The sequence below is a fragment of the Hordeum vulgare genome, chromosome 5H (genome assembly GCF_904849725.1).
Source record: "Hordeum vulgare subsp. vulgare chromosome 5H, MorexV3_pseudomolecules_assembly, whole genome shotgun sequence".
Taxonomy (NCBI): domain Eukaryota; kingdom Viridiplantae; phylum Streptophyta; class Magnoliopsida; order Poales; family Poaceae; genus Hordeum; species Hordeum vulgare.
The window spans coordinates 454,351,480-454,371,880 of record NC_058522.1 but is presented as its reverse complement, the minus strand read 5'-3'; the positions used below and the strand labels follow the sequence as shown (position 1 = coordinate 454,371,880).

The following is a 20,401-nucleotide window of genomic DNA, read 5'->3' as shown; positions in this document are numbered from 1 at the left end:
TTACTCAGAAGCTTAAGATCATTGACGTTTCTGTCTACACAAGCACTTAAATGACTAAGCATACGAGCATTCTGTTCCAATTGTCTGCTAACATAATCATTGAAACTCTGTTGTTTGGCAACGAAGTTATCAAATTCATTCATGCATAAGCTAGCAGGTTTATCAAAAGGAATATCACTCTCAACAAACCTACGCACAGAATTTACTTCTACTACCTATATCGGGTTATCGAGACCATGGATCTCTTTGATAGGTGGTAGATTTTTGACATCTTCAGATTTAATGCCTTTCTCTCGCATAGATTTCTTGGCTTCTTGCATATCTTCAGGACTGAGGAATAGAATACCTCTTTTCTTCGGAGTTGACTTAGGAGGTGGTTCAGGAATAGTCCAAGCATTCTCATTGCACAAGATGTTATTCAGTAGAATCTCAGCTTGTTCTACGGTTCGTTCCCTAAAAACACTACCAGCACAACTATCTAGGTGGTCTTTAGAAGCATCGGTAAGTCCATTATAGAAGATATCAAGTATCTCATTCTTCTCAAGAGGGTGATGAGGCAAAGCATTCAGTAGCTGGATGAGCCTCCCCCAAGCTTGTGGGAGACTCTCTTGTTCAGCTTGAGCAAAGTTGTATATTTCCCGCAAGGCAGCTGATGACCCACAAGTATAGGGGATCAACCGTAGTCCTTTTGATAAGTAAGAGTGTCGAACCCAACGAGGAGGAGAAGGCTCTGATAAACGATTTTCAGCAAGGTAATAACTGCAAGCACTGAAAGTAGCGGTAACAAGTGATGGTGTAGTGAGGTGAAACGTAACAAGCGAAAAGTAACAAGTAACAAGTAGTAGCAATGGTACAGCAAGTGTCCCAATCCCTTTTGTAGCAAGGGACAAGCCTGAGCAAAGTCTTATAAGAGGAAAAACGCTCCCGAGGACACACGGGAATTTATGTCATGCTATTTTCATCATGTTCATATGATTCACGTTCGTTACTATGATAGTTTGATATGTGGGTGGACCTGCGCTTGGGTACTGCCCTTACTTGGACAAGCATCCCACTTATGATTAACCCCTCTCGCAAGCATCTGCAACTACGAAATAAGAATTAAGACAACGTCTAACCATAGCATTAAACTAGTGGTTCCAAATCAGCCCCTTACGAAGCAACGCATAGACTGGGGTTTAAGCTTCTGTCACTCCAGCAACCCATCATCTACTTACTACTCCCCAGTCCCTTTCTCTAGGCCCAAATATGGTGAAGTGTTATGTAGTCGATGTTCACATAACACCACTAGAGGAAAAACAACATACAACATATCAAAATACCGAACGAATACCAAATTCACATGACTATTATTAGCATGACTTATCCCATGTCCTCAGGAACAAAAGTAACTACTCACAAAGCATAATCATAATCATGATCAGAGGTGTAATGAATAGCATCAAGGATCTGAACATAAAATCTTCCACCAAGTAATCCAACTAGCATCAACTACAAAGAATAATCAACACTACTAGCAACCTTACAAGTACCAATCGGAGTCGCGAGACGGAGATTGGTTACAAGAGATGAACTAGGGGTTGGAGAGGAGGTGGTGTTGATGAAGATGTTGATGGAGATGACTCCCCTCCGATGAGAGGAGTGTTGGTGATGACGATGGCGACGATTTCCCCCTCCGGGAGGGAAGTTTCCCCGGCAGGATCGTCCTGTCGGAGCTCTAGATTGGATCTGCTCAAGTTCCGCCTCGTGGCGGCGGCGAATCCACGAAAAAGCCCCACCTTGATTTTTTTCGGACGAAACCCTTCATATAGCAAAAGAGGGGGGCCAGTGGGCCACCAGGGTGCCCACAAGCCCTGTTGCCGCGGCCAGGGGGTAGGTCGCGGCAACCAGGCTTGTGGGCCCCTGGTTTCTCCCCTGTGACACTTCTTTCGCCCAGTATTTTTTATATATTCCCAAAAAAATCCACGTTGATTTTCAGGGCATTTGGAGTTGCGCGGAATAGAGGACTCGGACTTGCTCCTTTTCCAGTCCAGAATTCCAGTTGCCGGTATTCTCCCTCTTCAAATAAACCTTGCAAAATAAGAGAGAAAAGGCATAAGTAAGGTTCCACAAAGTATAATAACAGTCCATAAAGCGATAAATATCAACATGAAAGCATGATGCAAAATGGACGTATCAGCAGCTTGCTTCTTATGGGCAGGGAAATATTTTTCAGAGAAGTAGTAGACCATATCCTAGGGGCTACGCACACAACCAGGAGCAAGAGAAGTGAACCGGGTCTTAGCATCATCCTTTAGCGAGAAAGGAAATAGCTTGAGCATGTAGTAGTGGCGGATCTTTTCCTCACTAGTGAATAGGGTGGCTATATCGTGCAGTTTGGTAAGATGGGCTACAACCGTTTCAGACTCATAACCGTGAAAAGGATCAGATTCGACTAGAGTGATTAACTCAGGGTCGACATAGAATTCATAATCCTTATTGGTCACAAAGATAGGCGAAGTAGCAAACTTCAGGTCGTATTTCATCCTAGCGTTCACAGATTTTTCTTTCCACTTGCGCAGTAATTTCTTAAAATCATAGATATCCTTACACGCAAGAAAATCCTCAGCTATCTCTCCCTCCATAACATAACGCGTATCAGGCATAACATGCAATTCAGGCATAGGAGAGCTAGTTCTAGCAGGCAAAATGGCAGGTTCTACTTCAATAGTATCAGCAGTTTCAGAAGTATCATCACATCTAGCAGCAACTCTAGCAATATGTGCATCAAGGAATGCACCTAGTGGCAAAGCAGTATCAAGCATAGCATCACCAGGCATAGTATCAAGCATAGCATCATCAGGCATACGTGCTTAGGGAAAAGAACTTGCATGACATCTATTGTCCATCCCTCTTGTGGCAGCGGGGTCATAATGGAAACTACGGGATATTAAGGTTCTCCTTTTAATAAAGAACCGGACCAACACATTAACACTTGGTGAATACATGAACTCCTCATACTATGGTCATCTCCGGAAGTGGTTCCAGCTATTTTCACTCCGGGGTTGCCGGGTCATAACACATAGTAGGTGACTACAACTTGCAAGATAGGATCTAAACCACACATATATTGGCGACAACATAATAGGTTCAGATCTGAAATCATGGCACTCGGGCCCTAGTTGCAAGCATTAAGCATAGCCAAGTAGTAGCAACATCAATCTAGAACATAGTGGATACTAGGGATCATTCCCCGTCAAAACTAACTCGATTACATGATATATCTCATGCAACTCATCACCGTCCAGCAAGCCTACGATGAGATTACTCACGAACGATGAAGAGCATCATGGAATTGTCGATGGAGGAAGGTTGGTGATGACGATGGCGACGATTTCCCCTCTCCGGAGCCCCGAACGGACTCCAGATCTGCCCTCCAGATGAAGAACAGGAGGTGGCGGCGCCTCCGTATCGTAAAACACGATGAAACCTTCTCTTTGATTTTTTTTCCGGGCGAGACGGAAGATATAGAGCTGAGTTTGGGGACGGTGGTGCCACGTGGGCCCCACAAGCCCTCACGGCGCGGCCTAGGGGGTGGCCGCGGCCCACGGGCTTGTGGCCCACTGGCATGCCCCCTCCGGTGGATCTTTGCGCAGGTATTTTTCTTTTATTCCAGAAAAATTCTCCGTAAATTTTCAGGACATTTCGAGAACTTTTATTTCTGCAAAAAAACAACACCACGGCAATTCTGCTGAAAACAGCGTCAGTCCGGGTTAGTTCCATTCAAATCATGCAAATTAGAGTCCAAAACAAGGGCAAAAGAGTTAGGAAAAGTAGATACGACGGAGACGTATCATAGGTCTTGTTAAATATAATTCAAATAGTCAAATTTCATGATAATAAGGTGTAAAAATAAAAATATTTAGTATAAATACGTGATTGAAGTCCTATCTCATTCATACGCTTGGCCAGGTCAGGCCAGCCCAGCACAACTCTCGTGCTTTGGGTCATGTCGTGTTGGGAGCATATACTCCGATTAGCCCATCATGCTATCACGATAGTGCACGGATGTCTCGCAAAACGTTGAATCACGTCACGCAACATGGTAGGACGCCGTCGAGTCTTACTGTGTCAGGTCACCACTTGCCCCGCGCTGCTCCACGTGTCCCATGTTGCTCCGTCAAGTGCTACCCTCGACCTTGCACCGTGCTACTCCGGTGAGCGTATTCCCTCCACTTGCCCCATGCTGCTTCGGCGAGCAGCCACTCTAAACCGTGTCTGCATTGCTCCGAAGAGCGTTGTTTTCCACTTATACTAGAACAACGCATACGTCGTGCTACGAGCAGACGAGATGCTGAATGTGAGCTCTAACCGATGACAATTTTATAATTAGTTTATTGTTTTTTGCTGGAATCAATTTTTTTATATGATTCGCAATTAGAGTACTTTTTTGTTTAAACCACTCTAAAATTTTGCTTCCACTATCTTTTTTCCCTACCACGGTCCTTTTGATTTTTTGCACTACCTGCCCTTGAATTTTTTGCTGGAACCACTACAAATTTTCGCTACAACCGTCTTCGTGTGTTCCAAACATCCCATCTTTGATTCTTTTTTGCTTGAATCCATATTTTTGTTGGAACCACTCACTTTTTTGTTACCAATGTCTTTGATTTTTGTTATGACCCCGGTATTTTGTTTTTTTTGCTAGATCTATATCTTTGTTGGAACATCAAATTATTTTTGGAGCAATTTAATTATTTTGCTCGGTCTACATGCAGCTCAGCTCGGCTGAGCCGGTCGGACCGGAGAGTCGAAATGCACAACTGACCTGCCCCTGTCCTGACACCCCACCAAATAATTAACCCAACTAACCATTAACCATGCATTAATCTCGGTGGTGGACTCACAACCATGCCACGCACCCTCCAATAAATAACTAATTTAGCATGCAGTACACTCAACCAGTGTCCGTCCACGTCGCCATCCTGCAACCCCCCATCCTGTACTCCCTCCTTTCCGGTTTATAGGGCTCAAATCTGAAATCTCATCTACCAAGGTGAATTGTGAGTGGATGACACTAATTTTAACTAGCCAATGAAATATTTCTCACATATTCAATTTCCGAGGCAATAAATATAGCATCCTCCTTATCACTTGACTTGCATGGTGGATGTAGAAAACGATGCATGCATAGCCACTCATTTCCTTTTATAAACTCTATGAATTAAATATGACGTGGGATTCAAAGCACTTTAACTCAATTAGACTCAAAATGAGCCTAATATAATGGAAATCTGAAATTTTTGAGATGAGTCCTATAAACTGGAAAGCAGGGAGTAGCTCCCTAGCTTGCTGCTGCGCTCTCCTCCTTATGAAGGCCGGCCGGAACCCGGAGGTAGCACTGTGTGTCATGTGAGACCACTCTTCTTCTTCTCCGACGACGACCGAGCTCAGCTAGCCAATGGGGTTCCCGGCGCCGGTGTTCTGTGAGCCACAGCTGCCCAGTTTCCTGCTCAGCCTCCTCTTCCTGCTCGCCCGCCTCCGCCGCCTCTCCCCTGGCTACTCCGCCTACTAGGCGCCGGCGTCGACGACGGCCTCAGCTTCGACTGCCCCACTGCCTCCGCCATCACCGTCCGCCACCAGCTCCGACAGGAGTTGTACGTGTTGGGGAACGTCACATGGGAAACAAAAAAATTCCTACGCGCACGAAGACCTATCATGGTGATGTCCATCTACGAGAGGGGATTTCCGATCTACGTACCCTTGTAGATCGCACAGCAGAAGCGTTAGTGAACGTGGTTGATGTAGTGGAACGTCCTCACGTCCCTCGATCTGCCCCGCGAACCGTCCCACGAACCGTCCCGCGATCCGTCCCACGATCCGCTCCGATCTAGTGTCGAACGGACGACACCTCCGCGTTCAGCACACGTACAGCTCGGCGATGATCTCGGCCTTCTTGATCCAGCAAGAGACACGGAGAGTAGATGAGTTCTCCGGCAGCGTGACGGCGCTCCGGAGGTTGGTGGTGATCTAATCTCAGCAGGGCTCCGCCCGAGCTCCGCAGAAACGCGATCTAGAGGTAAAACCGTGGAGGTATGTGGTCGGGCTGCCGTGGCAAAAGTTGTCTCAAATCAGCCCTAAAACCCCACTATATATAGGAGAGAGGGAGGGGAGGAAGCATCCTCAAAACCTAAAGGTTTGGCCGAAATTGGAGGTGGAGGAGTCCTACTCCAATCCTACTTGGAGTAGGATTCCACCTTCCCACTTGGAAACTCTTTCCACCTTGTGTTTTTTCCTTCTCAAACCTTATGGGCCTTAGTGGGAACTTATTCCAGCCCACTAGGGGCTGGTTTATCTCTTCCCATAGCCCATGAGACCCCTTGGGGCGTGACACCCCTCCTGATGGTCCCCGGCACCCCTCCCGACACTCCCAGTACACTACCGACGAGCCCGAAACTTTTCCGGTAATGCACGAAAACCTTTCGGTAACCAAATGAGGTCATCCTATATATCAATCTTCGTTTCCGGACCATTCCAGAAACCCTCGTGACGTCCGTGATCTCATCCGAGACTCCGAACAACATTCGGTAACCAACCATATAACTCAAATACGCATAAAACAACGTCGAACCTTAAGTGTGCAGACCCTGCGGGTTCGAGAACTATGTAGACATGACCCGAGAGACTCCTCGGTCAATATCCAATAGCGGGACCTGGATGCCCATATTGGATCCTACATATCCTACGAAGATCTTGTCGTTTGAACCTCAGTGCCAAGGATTCATATAATCCCGTATGTCATTCCCTTTGTCCTTCGGTATGTTACTTGTCTGAGATTCGATCTTCAGTATCCGCATACCTATTTCAATCTCGTTTACCGGCAAGTCTATTTACTCGTTCCGTAATACAAGATCCCGCAACTTACACTAAGTCACATTGCTTGCAAGGCTTGTGTGTGATGTTGTATTACCGAGTGGGCCCCGAGATACCTCTCCGTCATACGGAGTGACAAATCCCAGTCTTGATCCATACTAACTCAACGAACACCTTCGGAGATACCTGTAGAGCATATTTATAGTCACCCAGTTACGTTGCGACGTTTGATACACACAAAGCATTCCTCCGGTGTCAGTGAGTTATATGATCTCATGGTCATAGGAACAAATACTTGACACGCAGAAAACAGTAGCAACAAAATGACACGATCAACATGCTACATCTATTAGTTTGGGTCTAGTCCATCACATGATTCTCCTAATGATGTGATCCCGTTATCAAGTGACAACACTTGCCTATGGTCAGCAAACATTGACCATCTTTGATCGACGAGCTAGTCAACTAGAGGCTTACTAGGGACAGTGTTTTGTCTATGTATCCACACATGCACTGTGTTTCCAATCAATACAATTATAGCATGGATAATAAACGATTATCATGAACAAAGAAATATAATAATAACTAATTTATTATTGCCTCTAGGGCATATTTCCAACAGTCTCCCACTTGCACTAGAGTCAATAATCTAGTTCACATCACCATGTGATTCCAACGAATCCAACACCCATATAGTTACGGGATCTGATCACGTCTTGCTCGTGAGAGAGGTTTTAGTCAATGGTTCTGAAACTTCCGGATCCGTGTGTTCTTTACAAATCTTTATGTCATCTTATAGATGCTGCTACTATGTGTTATTCAGAAATACTCCAAATATCTACTCTACTATACGAATCCGTTTCACTACTCATAGTTATTCGGATTAGTGTCAAAGCTTGCATCGACGTAACCCTTTACGACAAACTTTTTAACCACCTCCATAATCGAGAAAAATTCCTTAGTCCATCAGTTACTAAGGATAAATTTTGATCGCTGCTAGTGATTCAATCATGGATCACTCTCTGTACCTCTCAACAGACTTTGAGTCAAGGCACACATCAGGTGCGGTACCCAGCATGGCATACTTCAGATTCTACAGCCAAGGCATAGAAGACGACCTTCGTCTATTCTCTTTATTCTGTCGGGGTCGGGTGTTGAGTCTTACTCAAATTCACACCTTACAACGCAACCAAGAACTCCTTCTTTGTTGATCTATTTTGAACTCCTTCAAAAACTTGTCAAGGCATGCATCTTGTTGAAACTTCTATCAAGCGCTTTCGATCTATCTCCATAGATCTTTGATGCTCAATGTTCAAGTAGCGCAATCCAGGTATTCCTTTGAAAACTCCTTTCAAACAACCTTGTATGCTTTACAGAAATTCTACATTACTTCTGATCCACAATATGTCAACCACATATTCTTATCAAAAATTCCATAGTGCTCCCACTCACTTCTTTGGAAATACAAGTTTCTCATAAACCTTGTACAAACCCCAAATCTTTGATCATCTCATCAAAGTGTATATTCCAACTCCGAAATGCTTGCACCAGTCCATTGAAGGATCGCTGGAGCTTGCATACTTGCTAGTATCCTCAGGATCGACAAAACCTTCTGGTTGTATCATATACAATCTTTCCTCAAGGAAACCGTCGAGGAAACAATGTTTTTGCCTTCCTATGTGCAATATTTCACAAATAATGCAGCAACTACTAACATAATTCCAACAGACTTTTAGCATCGCTACGAGTGAGAAAGTCTCATCATAGTCAACTATTTGATCTTGTCGGAAACATCTTTGCGACAAGTCGAGCTTTTCTTAATAGTGACGATTCACCATCATCGTCTGTCTTCCTTTAAAGATCCATCTTTACTCAATAGTCCTATGACCATCAAGTAGTTCTTCCAAAGTCTACACTTTGTTTTCATACATGGATCCTCTCTCGGATTTCATGGCCTCCAGCCATTTGTCGGAATCCGGGCCCACCATTGCTTTCTCCATAACTCGTAGGTTCACTGTTGCTCAACAACATGACCTCCAAGACAGGGTTACCGTACCACTCTGCAGTAGTACGCGACCTTGTCAACCTACGAGGCTTGTAGTAACTTGATCCGATCCTCGATGATCACCATCATTAGCTTTCACTTCAATTGGTGTAGGCGCCACAAGAACAACTTCCTGCGCCCTGCTACACACTGGTTGAAGTGATGGTTCAATAACCTCATCAAGTTCCACCACCCTCCCACTCAATTCTTTCGAGAGAAACCTTTCCTCGAGAAAGGATTCGTTTCTAGAAACAAACACTTTGCTTTCGGATCTGAGATAGGAGATGTACCCAACTGTTTTGGATATCCTATGAAGATGCATTTATCCGCTTTGGGTTTGAGCTTATTCGACTAAAACTTTTTCACACAAGTGTCGAAGCCCCAAACTTTCAAGAAACGACAGTTTAGATTTCTCTAAACCTCAGTCTATACTGTGTCATCTCAACGGAAATACGCGGTGCCCTATTTAAAGTGAATGCGGTTGTCTCTAATGCATAACCCATAAACGATAGTGGTAATTCGATAAGAGACATCATAGCATGCACCATACCAAATAGTGTGTGGCTATGACGTTCAAACACATCATCACACTATGATGTTCCAGGTGGCATGAACTGCGAAACAATTTCCACATTGTCTTAACTACGTACCAAAGCTCGTAACTTAGATATTCATTTCTATGATCATCTCGTAGACAGTTTATCCTTTTGTTACGACGAACTTCACTCCGAAACAGAATTGAACTTTTCAATATTTCAGACTTGTAATTCATTAAGTAAATACTCTTGTATCTACTCAAATCGTCATTGAAGTAAGAACATAATGATATCCACTACGTGCCTTATCACCCATTGGACTGCATACATCAAAATGTATTGTTGGGGAACGTCGCATGGGAAACAAAAAATTTCCTACGCGCACGAAGACCTATCATGGTGATGTTCATCTACGAGGGGGGATTTCCGATCTACGTACCCTTGTAGATCGCACAGCAGAAGCGTTAGTGAACGCGGTTGATGTAGTGGAACGTCCTCACGTCCCTCAATCCGCCCCACGAACCGTCCCACGAACCGTCCCGCGATCCGTCCCACGATCTAGTGCCGAACGGACGGCACCTCCGCGTTCAGCACACGTACAGCTCGACGATGATCTCGGCCTTCTTGATCCAGCAAGAGAGACGGACAGGTAGATGAGTTCTCCGGCAGCGTGATGGCGCTCCGGAGGTTGGTGGTGATCTGATCTCGGCAGGGCTCCGCCCGAGCTCCGCAGAAACGCGATCTAGAGGTAAAACCGTGGAGGTATGTGGTCGGGCTGCCTTTGAAAAGTTGTCTCAAATCAGCCCTAATTGCTCCATATATATAGGAGGAGGGAGGGAAGGCTTGCCTTGAGGCTCAAGGAGCCCCAAGGGCTGCGCACCAAGGGGAGGAGGATTCATCCTCCAATCCTAGTCCAACTAGGATCGGAAAGTGGAGTCCTTCTCTCCTTTCCCACCTCCTTTTTTTTCTTTCTCTTTGATTTTCTATCCTTGGCGCATAGGGCCCTCTTGGGCTGTCCCACCAGACCACCAAGGGCTGGTGCGCCACCCCCAAGGCCTATGGGCTTCCCCGGGGTGGGTTGCCCCCCCGGTGAACACCCGGAACCCATTCGTCATTCCCGGTACATTCCTGGTAACTCCGAAAACCTTCCGGTAATCAAATGAGGTCATCCTATATATCAATCTTCGTTTCCGGACCATTTCGGAAACCCTCGTGACGTCCGTGATCTCATCCGGGACTCCGAACAACATTTGGTAACCAACCATATAACTCAAATACGCATAAAACAACGTCGAACCTTAAGTGTGCAGACCCTGCGGGTTCGAGAACTATGTAGACATGACCCGAGTGACTCCTCGGTCAATATCCAATAGCGGGACCTGGATGCCCATATTGGATCCCACATATTCTACGAAGATCTTATCGTTTGAACCTCAGTGCCAAGGATTCATATAATCCCGTATGTCATTCCCTTTGTCCTTCGGTATGTTACTTGCCCGAGATTCGATCGTCAGTATCCACATACCTATTTCAATCTCGTTTACCGGCAAGTCTCTTTACTCGTTCCGTAATACAAGATCCCGCAACTTACACTAAGTCACATTGCTTGCAAGGCTTGTGTGTGATGTTGTATTACCGAGTGGGCCCCGAGATACCTCTCCGTCACACGGAGTGACAAATCCCAGTCTCGATCCATACTAACTCAACGAACACCTTCGGAGATACCTGTAGAGCATCTTTATAGTCACCCAGTTACGTTGCGACGTTTGATACACACAAAGCATTCCCCCGGTGTCAGTGAGTTATATGATCTCATGGTCATAGGAACAAATACTTGACACGCAGAAAACAGTAGAACAAAATGACACGATCAACATGCTACGTCTATTAGTTTGGGTCTAGTCCATCACGTGATTCTTCTAATGACATGATCCAGTTATCAAGCAACAACACCTTGTATATAATCAGAAGACCCTGACTATCTTTGATCAACTGGCTAGCCAACTAGAGGCTTGCTAGGGATAGTGTTTTCTCTATGTATCCACACATGTATATAAGTCTTCATTCAATACAATTATAGCATGGATAATAAACGATTATCTTGATACAGGAATTATAATAATAACTATATTTATTATTGCCTCTAGGGCATAATTCCAACAGTCTCCCACTTGCACTAGAGTCAATAATCTAGCCCTCACATCATCATGCGAATTACATTGTAATAAATCTAACGCCCATACAATTCTGGTGTTGATCATGCTTTGCCCGTGGAAGAGGTTTAGTCAGCGGGTCTGCTACATTCAGATCCGTGTGCACTTTGCATGTATTTACGTCCTCCCCTTCGACGTAGTCGCGGATGAGGTTGAAGCATCGTTTGATGTGTCTGGTCTTCTTGTGAAACTGTGGTTCCTTTGCTAAGGCAATGGCACCCGTGTTGTCACAGAACAAGGTTATTGGATTCAGTGCGCTTGGCACCACTCCAAGATCCGTCATGAACTACTTCATCCAGACACCCTCCTTAGCCGCCTCCGAGGCAGCCATGTATTCCGCTTCACATGTAGAATCAGCTACGACGCTTTGCTTGGAACTGCACCAGCTTACTGCACCCCCATTAAGAATAAATATGTATCCGGTCTGCGACTTAGAGTTGTCCGGATCTGTGTCAAAGCTTGCATCGACGTAACCCTTTACGGCGAGCTCTTCGTCACCTCCATACACGAGAAACATCTCCTTAGTCCTTTTCAGGTACTTCATGATATTCTTGACCGCCGTCCAGTGATCCACTCCTGGATTACTCTGGAACCAGCCTGCCATACTTATGGCCAGGCTAACGTCCGGTCTAGTGCACAGCATTGCATACATGATAGATCCTATGGCTGAAGCATAGGGGACGGTGCTCATATGCTCTCTATCTTTATCAGTTGCTGGGCACAGAGTCTTACTCAATCTCGTACCTTGTAAAACTGGCAAGAACCCTTTCTTGGACTGTTCCATTTTGAACCTTTTCAAAACTTTATCAAGGTATGTGCTTTGTGAAAGTCCTATCAGGCGTTTCGATCTATCCCTGTAGATCTTAATGCGTGGAATGTAAGCAGCTTCTCCTAGGTCCTTCATAGAGAAACTTTTATTCAAGTAATCCTTTATGCTCTCCAAAAACGCTACATTGTTTCCAATCAGCAATATGTCATCTACATATAATATTAGAAACACCACAGAGCTCCCACTCACTTTCTTGTAAATAAAAGATTCTCCAACCACTTGTATAATCCCAAATGCTTTGATCACCTCATCAAAGCGTTTGTCCCAACTCCGAGATGCTTGCACGAGTCCATAAATGGATCGCTGGAGCTTGCACACCTTGTTAGCATTCTTAGGATCGACAAAACCTTCGGGTTGCATCATATACAACTCTTCCTTAAGGAAACCATTAAGGAACGCCGTTTTGACATCCATCTGCCAGATTTCATAATCGAAAAATGCAGCTATTGCTAACATGATTCTGACGGACTTAAGCATCGCTACGGGTGAGAATGTCTCATCGTAGTCAACTCCTTGAACTTGTGAAAAACCTTTTGCCACAAGTCGAGCTTTATAAACGGTCACATTGCCTTCAGCGTCCGTCTTCTTCTTAAAGATCCATTTGTTCTGAATAGCCTTGCGGCCCTCAGGTAGTACTTCCAAAGTCCACACTTTGTTTTCATACATGGATCCTATCTCGGACTTCATGGCCTCCAGCCATTTGTTGGAATCTGGGCCCACCATTGCTTCTTCATAATTTGCAGGTTCATTGTTGTCTAACAACATGATTGACAAAACGGGATTACCGTACCACTCTGGAGCAGCACGTGGTCTCGTCGACCTGCGTGGTTCGATAGGAACTTGAACCGGAGTTTCATGATCATCATCATTAACTTCCTCCTCAACCGGCGTTGCAACGACAGGGGTTTTCCCTTGCCCTGCGCCACCATCCAGAGGGATGAGAGGTTCGACAACCTCATCAAGTTCTATCTTCCTCCCACTCAATTCTCTCGAGAGAAACTCCTTCTCGAGAAAAGCTCCGTTTTTAGCAACAAACACTTTGCCCTCGGATTTGAGATAGAAGGTGTACCCAACTGTCTCTTTTGGGTAACCTATGAAGATGCACTTTTCCGCTTTGGGTTCCAGGTTTTGAGGCTGAAGCTTTTTGACATAAGCATCACATCCCCAAACTTTAAGAAATGACAACTTTGGCCTTTTGCCATACCACGGTTCATATGGTGTCGTCTCAACGGATTTTGATGGTGCCCTATTTAAAGTGAATGCAGCTGTGTCTAATGCATAACCCCAAAATGGTAACGTTAAATCGGTAAGAGACATCATAGATCGCACCATCTCTAATAAAGTACGATTACGACGTTCGGACACACCATTACGCTGTGGTGTTCCAGGCGGTGTCAACTGTGAAACAATTTCACATTGTCTTAAGTGAGCACCAAACTCGAAACTCAGATATTCACCCCCACGATCAGACCGTAGGAACTTGATCTTCTTGTTACGATGATTTTCAACTTCACTCTGAAATTGCTTGCACTTTTCAAATGTTTCAGACTTGTGCTTCATTAAGTAGACATAACCATATCTACTCAAATCGTCAGTGAAGGTGAGAAAATAACGATATCCGCCGCGTGCCTCCACGCTCATCGGACCGCACACATCGGTATGTATGATTTCCAATAAGTCACTGGCACGCTCCATTGTTCCGGAGAACGGAGTTTTAGTTATCTTGCCCATGAGGCATGGTTCGCACGTGTCAAGTGAATCAAAGTCAAGTGACTCCAAAAGTCCATCGGTATGGAGTTTCTTCATGCGCTTTACACCAATATGACCTAAGCGGCAGTGCCACAAAAACATGGCGCTATCATTGTTAACTCTAACTCTTTTGGTCTCATTGTTATGTATATGTGTATCACTATCAAGATTCAATATGAACAATCCTCTCACATTGGGTGCATGACCATAAAAGATGTTACTCATAGAAATAGAACAACCATTATTCTCTGACTGAGTAACCGTCTCGCAATAAACAAGATCCAGATATAATGTTCATGCTCAACGCAGGCACTAAATAACAATTATTCAAGTTCATAACTAATCCCGATGGTAACTGAAGTGAAACTGTGCCGACGGCGATTGCATCAACCTTGGAACCATTTCCTACGCGCATCGTCACTTCATCTTTCGCCAGCCTTCGCCTATTCCGCAGTTCCTGTTTCGAGTTGCAAATATGAGCAACTGAACCGGTATCGAATACCCAGTCACTACTACGAGAGCCGTTTAAGTACACATCAATAACATGTATATCAAATATACCTGATTTTTCTTTGGCTGCCTTCTTATCAGCCAGATACTTGGGGCAGTTGCGCTTCCAGTGACCCATACCCTTGCAATAGTAGCACTCTGTTTCAGGCTTAGGTCCAGCTTTGGGTTTCTTCGTCGGATTGGCAACAGGCTTGCCGCTCTTCTTTGAATTGCCCTTCTTGACTTTGCCGTTTCTCTTGAAACTAGTGGTCTTATTCACCATCAACACTTGATGCTCTTTACGGAGTTCAGACTCTGCGACTTTCAGCATCGCAAACAACTCGCCGGGTGACTTGTTCATCCCTTGCATGTTGTAGTTCAACACAAAGCACTTATAGCTTGGCGGCAGTGATTGAAGAATTCTGTCAGTGATAGCCTCTTGCGGGAGTTCAATCCCCACCTCATCTAGACGGTTTGAGTACCCAGACATTTTGAGCACATGTTCACTGACAAACGAATTCTCCTCCATCTTGCAAGCATAGAATTTATCGGAGGTCTCATACCTCTTGATCCGGGCGTTCTTCTGAAAGATAGACTTCAACTCCTGGAACATCTCATATGCTCCATGACGCTCAAAGCGACGTTGAAGTCCCGGTTCTAAGCCATACAAGACTGCACATTGAACTATTGAGTAGTCCTCCTTACGTGCTAACCAAGCGTTCTTAACATCCTGATCAGCCGTAGCGGGTGGTTCATCTCCTAACGCAGCATTAAGGACATAATCCTTCTTCCCAGCTTGTAAGATTAGCTTAAGATTACGAGCCCAGTCTACAAAGTTGCTTCCATCATCTTTCAACTTAGCTTTCTCTAGGAACGTATTAAAATTCAGGATGACTGTCGCGTGAGCCATGATCTACAACACAAATATATTAAAAGTGGACTTAGACTATGTTCAAGATAATTAGAGTTTAACTTAATCAAATTATTCGCTAAACTCCCACTCAAAAAGTACATCTCTCTAGTCATTTGAGTGGTTCATGATCCACTTAGACTAGCTCAAGTCCGATCATCACGTGAGTTGAGTATAGTTTCAGTGGTAAGCATCCCTATGCTAATCATATCAACTATATGATTCATGATCGACCTTTCGGTCTCATGTGTTCCGAGGCCATGTCTGCACATGCTAGGCTCGTCAAGCTTAACCCGAGTGTTCCGCGTGTGCAACTGTTTTGCACCCGTTGTATGTGAACGTTGAGTCTATCACACCCGATCATCACGTGGTGTCTCGAAACGACGAACTATAGCAACGGTGCACAGTCGAGGAGAACACAATTTCGTCTTGAAATTTTAGTGAGAGATCACCTCATAATGCTACCGTCGTTCTAAGCAAAATAAGGTGCATAAAAGGATTAACATCACATGCAATTCATAAGTGACATGATATGGCCATCATCATGTGCTCCTTGATCTCCATCACCAAAGCACTGGCATGATCTTCTTGTCACCGGCGCCACACCATGATCTCCATCAACGTGTCGCCATCGGGGTTGTAGTGCTACTCATGCTATTACTACTAAAGCTACATCCTAGCAAAATAGTAAACGCATCTGCAAGGACAAACGTTAGTTTAAAGACAACCCTATGGCTTCTGCCGGTTGCCGTACCATCGACGTGCAAGTCGATATTATCTATTACAACATGATCATCTCATACATCCAATATATCACATCACATCATTGGCCATATCACATCACAAGCATAGACTGCAAAAACAAGTTAGACGTCCTCTAATTTTGTTGTTGCATGTTTTACTCGGTGACCATGGGTATCTAGTAGGATCACATCTTACTTACGCAAACACCACAACGGAGATATATGAATTGCTATTTAACCTTATACAAGGACCTCCTCGGTCAAATCCGATTCAACTAAAGTTGGAGAAACCGACACTTGCCAGTCATCTTTGAGCAAAGGGGGTTACTCGTAGCGATGAAACCAGCCTCTCGTAAGGGTACGAGTAATGTCGGTCCAAGCCGCTTCAATCCAACAATACCGTGGAATCAAGAAAAGACTAAGGAGGGCAGCAAAACGCACATCACCGCCCACAAAAACTTTTGTGTTGTACTCGAGAAGACATCTACGCATGAACCTAGCTCATGATGCCACTATTGGTGAACGTCGCATGGGAAACAAAAAATTTCCTACGCGCACGAAGACCTATCATGGTGATGTTCATCTATGAGAGGGGATTTCTGATCTATGTACCCTTGTAGATCGCACAGCAGAAGCGTTAGTGAACGCGGTTGATGTAGTGGAACGCCCTCACGTCTCTCGATCCGCCCCGCGAACCTCCCACGAACCGTCCCGCGATCCGTCCCATGATCTAGTGCCGAACGGACGGCACCTCCGCGTTCAGCACACGTACAGCTCGACGATGATCTCGGCCTTCTTGATCCAGCAAGAGAGACGGAGAGGTAGATGAGTTCTCCGGTAGCGTGACGGCGCTCCTGAGGTTGGTGGTGATCTGATCTTGGCAGGGCTCCGCCCGAGCTCCGCAGAAACGCGATCTAGAGGTAAAACCGTGGAGGTATGTGGTCGGGCTGCCTTTGAAAAGTTGTCTCAAATCAGCCCTAATTGCTCCATATATATAGGAGGAGGGAGGGAAGGCTTGCCTTGAGGCTCAAGGAGCCCCAAGGGCTGCGCACCAAGGGGAGGAGGAGTCCTCCTCCAATCCTAGTCCAACTAGGATTGGAAAGTGGAGTCCTTCTCTCCTTTCCCACCTCCTTTTTTTTCTTTCTCTTTGATTTTCTATCCTTGGCGCATAGGGCCCTCTTGGGCTGTCCCACCAGCCCACCAAGGGCTGGTGCGCCACCCCCAAGGCCTATGGGCTTCCCCGGGGTGGGTTGCCCCCCCGGTGAACACCCGGAACCCATTCGTCATTCCCGGTACATTCCTGGTAACTCCGAAAACCTTCCGGTAATCAAATGAGGTCATCCTATATATCAATCTTCGTTTCCGGACCATTCCGAAAACCCTCGTGACGTCCGTGATCTCATCCGGGACTCCGAACAACATTCGGTAACCAACCATATAACTCAAATACGCATAAAACAACGTCGAACCTTAAGTGTGCAGACCCTGCGGGTTCGAGAACTATGTAGACATGACCCGGGTGACTCCTCGGTCAATATACAATAGCGGGACCTGGATGCCCATATTGGATCCCACATATTCTACGAAGATCTTATCGTTTGAACCTCAGTGCCAAGGATTCATATAATCCCGTATGTCATTCCCTTTGTCCTTCGGTATGTTACTTGCCCGAGATTCGATCGTCAGTATCCGCATACCTATTTCAATCTCGTTTACCGGCAAGTCTCTTTACTCGTTCGGTAATACAAGATCCCGCAACTTACACTAAGTCACATTGCTTGCAAGGCTTGTGTGTGATGTTGTATTACCGAGTGGGCCCCGAGATACCTCTCCGTCACACGGAGTGACAAATCCCAGTCTCGATCCATACTAACTCAACGAACACCTTCGGAGATACCTGTAGTCCCTCCTGACCCCTATAAAAATCTAGTGGAAGTCCGGTCGCGTCGGAGACATCTTTATCTGATTTTGAGGCTTCGTCGTCCGGGTCCTCCAAAATTATGTTAGGATCGGCTGGCTCATCCTCATCACCCGAAAAGCATCTTTATAGTCACCCAGTTATGTTGCGACGTTTGATACACACAAAGCATCCCTCCGGTGTCAGTGAGTTATATGATCTCATGTTCATAGGAACAAATACTTGACACGCAGAAAACAGTAGCAACAAAATGACACGATCACATGCTACGTATATTAGTTTGGGTCTAGTCCATCACGTGATTCTTCTAATGACGTGATCCAGTTATCAAGCAACAACACCTTGTATATAATCAGAAGACCCTGACTATCTTTGATCAACTGGCTAGCCAACTAGAGGCTTGCTAGGGACAGTGTTTTGTCTATGTATCCAGACATGCACTGTGTTTCCAATCACTACAATTATAGCATGGATAATAAACGATTATCATGAACAAAGAAATATAATAATAACTAATTTATTATTGCCTCTAGGGCATATTTCCAACAGTATGGCCAAGACCACTGCCTCGAGAAGCTGGAGGAGCACTCCCCGGCCATGCGCTTTGACGCGCTCTCCAGGGCCAGAGACGGAGGCGAAGCTATGCTGCTACCGGAGGGCTGCGCGGTGTGCCTCGACGACTTACACGCCGTCGCGCGCGTGCGCCGGCTGCGAGGGTGCCGACACGTATTCCACTACGTCTGCCTCGACCGTATGGCCGCGCAGGGCCACAACACGTGCCTGCTCTACCGGGCGCCCTTCCTCCCGCCCTTCCTCCTCCCGCTGCAGCTCCCGCCGGCGTCGTGATTTCGGTTGGGTGTTGTTTCATCATTAACTGGCGCTTGCAGGGCGAATCCTGAGGAGAGTGTTCTGAATTTGTCGCTTTCACTTGGGTTTTTATGGAAACAAACCCAACCAGAGCATGGGCCAAGGAGGCCATGCCGGTGAGATGTGGAAATATTTCCGACCGGCCCTCCTTTGTAGAGAACGTCACAATAACGTCCCACGCATGGATTAGTTCCTTGTTCAAGCTTCTGTTAATTTGGATTGAGGAATAGCTATTTTTCACCCCCTCTATTTTTATATCAATGCATTGTCATTTAACGTTTCGTAAATTTTGTCTTATTTCATATGTAAAAAGAGACAGTAAGAAAATATATAGAAACCATAAAAATGTTTTATGTCATGTAAAATTACAAACACAAAAACATAGTGTAAGATATACGTAAAATGCGTTTTTTTGGTCTTATGACCTATATTTTTGTTTTTTATGTCAAACTTTACAAAGTGAATCTGTATAAATGTAACTATTTACATTTTAAATGTAACTATTTACATTTTAAATGTAATTTAATTATGAAACGTAAGATTACCTCGGGTGAAATATAACTTATTCTGCATCCTGAGTGATGAATAGACTTTCTAGGGATTGACTATCCGTCATCGTGGATGAAAACTATTTTTTTCTTCACCCCCCTCTATATTCACATCAATGCTTTATGTTTCAATTTTTGTTCTTACTTCATACGTAAAAAGAGAACGTAAGAAAATATATAGTCAGCATAACAAATATTTTATATCTTGTAAAATTACAAACATAAAAATATAGTGTAAAATATACATGAAATATGATTTTCCTAGTCTTATAACCTATATTTTTAATTTTACTAGTCTTATATGAAATGAATATTCCATATACTACCTAAACATTCATGCGTTAGTATATGGGTGGAACATATGATTTTCAAAGTCTTATAACCCAGTTGTAGTTACCCCATATGTTCCATATACTATCATGCGTTAATATATATATTAATTTATCATTTTAGTTATGTTTATATATTATATATAAGATTTTTTAAAGTGAGTTACATGAAACAATTATAAGTTAGCCCATAGTTTTATTATATTTGTGAAATACGTATATTTTTGTATGTAAAAAAGAACATACACAAAATATGATATATAATACCAAAAAAATAGTACATATACTACCTAAACATTATTATATACTACATACTACGCGTACATACTTTTCGATTTGATAGATGCTACAATATACAAAACGCAAATGGTTGT

At 44.5% G+C, this 20,401-nt stretch overlaps 1 pseudogene; it reads left to right on the top strand.

Annotated features, from left to right (window-relative positions):
- The first annotated feature begins 5,440 nt into the window (after positions 1–5,440).
- On the top strand, positions 5,441–19,129 carry LOC123453043 (annotated as a pseudogene).
- Positions 19,130–20,401: the final 1,272 nt, after the last annotated feature.